Raw genomic sequence first — 5,000 nt, forward strand, 5'->3', positions numbered from 1 at the left:
CATAGGCAGAGGCGGGTCTATCCCGATCAAGTGTGCATCTCGGCCATTCTCTTTTTAGGTAAGAGAAAAAACTAAACCTTTATTAACTACTGAATTGGTGGGCAGTAGAATCTACTCAAAGAATATTAGTATTCTCATAACATTGCATATATTCAAGACAGACAGAAAATACCTTTTACCATCTCTTGGGTTGCATTCAGCAACATTACTGCAGCAAGAAGACAGAAGTTTATCGTCTTTTTTAACATCTCCAAAATCAAACTTTACGTCCCATGTCTATTTTTTCCACAACCCATTTGTTCAATTATTTCCATAATCCTTTGAGTCGCCACTAGAGTGCAGCCTCCAGAAAAAGCTCTGACTCTGAACTATATATCGCAGAATGTTCCATGCCGTGTGTGCGTGTGTGTGTGTGCGTGTGTGTGTGTGTGTGTGTGTGTGTGTGTGTGTGTGTGTGTGTGTGTGTGTGTGTGTGTGTGTGTGTGTGTGTGTGTGTGTGTGTGTGTGTGGGTGTGTGTGTGGATGTGTGTGTGTGTGTGGGGGGGGGTGGCGACGACTATAAACTATTAATGTTCCATGCCGTGTGTGCGTCTGTGTGCGTGTGCGTGTGTGTGTGTGGGGTGATGGCGACTATGAACTCATCACTGCAACGGCCCTTTGCATGGTCTGATGGTGTCGTGCAATATGAGCTTTGGGACAAAATCGACCTCTAGTTCCCATATACCTTCCGTCATCGCTGTCTCAAAGAACAACTTTTAGTTCACGGAATAAGTGACATGAAACTCTATACATACGACCGCATAGTGCAATACCTATGTCACAACTGATCTGTGCAATGTGGCAACAGACCAGGATGGGGGACAGTATGGTGCTAGCACTATCTGAAATTACTTTGGAAGAAGGAATGGGAGAATTAGTGATAACACGGCGATGCTTATGAGGATAACAGAGGCGAAGGAAAATGATATGGAAGACAAGAGACAATGGCACAAACAAAGGATGCAGTGTTTGTGAATTCATGGCATAAATTTCTTATATGAGGGAAGCTAAAAAAAAGAAACGAAAAAGAAAGAAAGAAAAGAAAAGAAAAGAAAAATATATATAGTGAATGGAAGTTAAATGAAATGCATACAGATAAACAAATAATGAAAGAATATGTTAAACAGCTGATAAAAAGGACAGTGGAGTGCAGAGGGGAGGCTGAAGGGGCGGTGGCCTCGGGCATTCAAATCGTGGGGGGGGGGGGTCAAATTCATTGCACACAGGGGGAGATTTGGGCAAAATAAAACACAGTATGTCACAGCAAAGAATATCCATTGTAACAAATGGAATTAAAACTAAATCTTATTAATGTTGGCCCCGGGCATCAGCAGACCTCTGCACGCCACTGAAAGAACGATTTGAGTGGTTATACAATCAAAATAAGAGATGCGAGGCATAGATTGGACAATCTGGATGGTTATACAATCAAAATAAGAGATGCGAGGCATAGATTGGACAATCTGGATGGTTATACAATCAAAATAAGAGATGTGAGGCATAGATTGGACAATCTGAATGGTTATACAATCAAAATAGGAGTGCGAGGTATAGATTGTGGCATCGGTGGAGCGAGACGGGACTCACTGAAGCTTGGAGTAAGTGGCAGACATGAGGCTGAAGAAAAGGACAATGTCGGCCAGGAGTTGTTTACCTTTTAGCAACACAGTGTCCCCAGCGTGTTACTACTCAGTGGGTGATTTGGTGGCAGCACTGTGGAGGACGAGATGACTTGCTGGGGGGGGTCTCTGGGTAGGCAGAAACACACAGCAGTTTATAAATGACAGAGACCTCGTTACTGCATGTTTTGAAACGGGCGGAACGAAGAGGAAAATACTGAATTATTGATGGGTTTTTTATTGTTCAAGTGCTTGTTTACGTACCACTTCGTATCCTCGAGGCACCCTTTTTCGGAAGGTTTTAAGCAACCTTTCACGTTCATATTTAGACTCAAACTCAAGCGCATCATAAATGGGGAATAGACCTGCTCACACTAGACCAGCAATGATTCCCAACCTTTACGCTTTGATATAACTCTATGTCCAAACAAGCTGTTTCTTAATCTATCGAGATTCATTTTGCTTACGCTAGTTATTCAAATTTCATTGTCTTCGCCTATAAGTTATTTCTTTTCAGGCGAGAAGAATTTTTATTCCACACTGATGTAGCAACACGGGGAGGAACCACTTCCCACAAAACCCATTTGTCGTGATCGGTTTTGCAAGTGAAAATGCACGAACGAACAATTGTGGCCGTAGACTTTTTGAAATTACGAGGTGAGACAACAGAACCGCGTGAAACTGAATGAACCAGGCGCGGACCATTGCAGAAAACCGAGGCACTACCTTACAAGTTACAGGGAAAAAAGCCCTTAAAATAAGCATTCTAGGCATTCAAGGAAAATACACAGGTACCCGCACATAGGGAAGGTTAGGAAATTGGGTGGTACGTCATTACCGTAGTCACGACTAGCGCCTGAGGGAGGCCCGCTGACACACGCCTGAGACCAGCGTTGCCGATGTGTAGAATTTTCGCCTGCTATGCGAACCAGAAAAGCGCGGGGGAAGTAACGCTGCGAACTTTGCGGACCACACTTACGCACTTACACTCTCACACACTCGCATTCTCTCTCTCTCTCTCTCTCTCTCTCTCTCTCTCTCTCTCTCTCACACACACACACACACACACACACACACACACACACACACACACACACACACACACACACACACACACACACATACACACACACACACACACACGCACGCACACACATACAAACAGACAGACAGACACACACACACAGCTACGTATGCATACACACGCACGTACATGAAGAGATATAATTGTGTATACTTATGCCGATTTATTGATGTAGCAAAGAGCACACATCAGAAAGAACAAAGGTAATTTATTTGCTTGTGATTCAAATATTAGATTCCCCTCTTGGCCAGGTTTGCTTGCCTTGACCCACATCGCACCACGACGCTGCCACAACAAGTGAGGAAATATTTGGTCATGAAAAAAACAGTGAAACGAGGCGGAGGAGCCCGTAGACTGTAAAAAAGCTGAATTCCTCTCAAAGCTGAGGTCTAAAACTAAGCTAAAATGGAAGACTGAACCGTGATGGAGGAGCAAGTAGAGTTCGAATAATTTAATTATACAAGAGGTAAACCGCGACACATGCATTTGTAAGTAGTCTACGTACATACATAGCGAAGCACATACAGGAAATTATAATATGTTTGCAATAAAATCAACAAAACTCTACACAGAAAAAAAATCACAATAAAAAGCTAGCAGAAGATTCCCTTCAGTGCAATACCTATGTCTGTTTCCTTTTTTATTAAGTAGTTTCATTTCCTCATTTTCATATCCTTATTTCATTATTCTTTACAGAAGCCTAATGGTCATCTACGGAATCTGGCAAGAAATCGCGGAAAGATGGACTAATGTACTATTGCATTGATATGATAAATAACCTCTCCGATAGGGACTCGAACCCCCGTCGTTGCAGGTAGGTAAGTTGCAATTACCTATCTGCAACGACGAAAAGGTTACTTATTTATCACTGTGATATAGTAATTTTGAATCCGAAGAATGTCAAACTGATACAGAAAACAGATTGATGGAGATAAGTAGCTGATGTATTATCTTTGGGATATGAAGCCTTATTTTCGGAACAAAAGTTCAATGTTATCTATGATATGCTTGTGTTGCCTGGCAGTGTAAAACCTGTGGGGTGAATGACTGTGGGGTCTGATCGGAAATACTAATGTGTAACAGCGATAACGATAACGAAAATGACACTAAAGTATTCAACGATAATTCATGGGTGATACTGTCCTTAGGGAATTACGCCATTACCACAGTGTAATTGCAGGAAACGACCGTTATGGCAAAACTGAAAGAGCTCGTGGAAATGGCAAGTGCTTCGTAACGCTGAGTCTAACATATCTATTTTCATAAACCACTTGTAAAACTGACGAATGTAATATTTACTTTACGAAGCTGGACAGAAATTCATAGATTTGGCCCACATCCACGAACATAAGGTATTCACAGACGCAGAGAAAGTTCCAAAGCGGGAATGAAAGCCAGGAAGTGTGGAGGCAAGTTGCACAAGGACCGGATATTAGTGATTGACCCGCATGACGATGGGGAAGAGCTGTCATTGGGTGGAGTGAAAAGAGCGGTGTTATTTAGCTTCCTACTTCACCAATGGGCAAGGAAGAGACGAAAAAAATAGATTAAAAATGAAAGATGCAAAGAAAGAAGGTGGAAAAGAATAGGTAGAAGTATCAGGCGTTTTAGGCATATGCAAAGTCAGCATGGTAGAAAAAAAGAAGAAAAAAAGTAGAGACAATGCATCGACAGACATGAGAGAATACTGAAGAGAAATAAACTTGTTAAGAATACATGAGACAATAGACAATAATTTGATAAACCAGTTGATGAAATAATAACCACTCTGATCCGAGAAGAATAGAGAGAATGTAAGATGCCAGACAAACGGAGAAAGAAAACAACGAAGGAGAGATAAAAGGAAGGCGGTAAGGAGGGTATGAGGGAGAGGAACTTGCAAGAAAATGCTAATAGGTCAATTAATATCGAAATCCAATTTACTTTGAAAAAAAGTAAAATAACTCGTTCATTGTTTTGTAGCAGCAACAAGGGGAATTTAAGTTGTTATACGTATAGCTTATATAATTTGATTTATGTATATTACATGTACCATTGATGTTCATGATCATATATCAGTGTTTATAATTTCTGTTGATGCATACCGTTTCAGTTCAAATTCACCGGAGGATCGCCTTGGCAACACGTAATCCTAATATCAACATTTGTAACATCTTATAGATCATACATCTTATAGATCATACATCTTATAGATCATACATCTTATAGATCATACATCTTATAGATCATACATCTTATAGATTATACATCTTATAGAT

General features: G+C 40.9%; 1 protein-coding gene across 4 annotated transcripts in view; it reads right to left on the reverse strand.

Moving 5' to 3' along the window:
• The window catches only part of LOC113806325 (UDP-glucosyltransferase 2), a 31,315-nt gene that overhangs the window by 4,281 nt on the left and 22,034 nt on the right, over positions 1–5,000 (reverse strand). The window lies entirely within an intron of this gene.

This window comes from Penaeus vannamei, chromosome 29 (assembly GCF_042767895.1).
Source record: "Penaeus vannamei isolate JL-2024 chromosome 29, ASM4276789v1, whole genome shotgun sequence".
In the NCBI taxonomy this organism is placed as follows: Eukaryota; Metazoa; Arthropoda; class Malacostraca; order Decapoda; family Penaeidae; genus Penaeus; species Penaeus vannamei.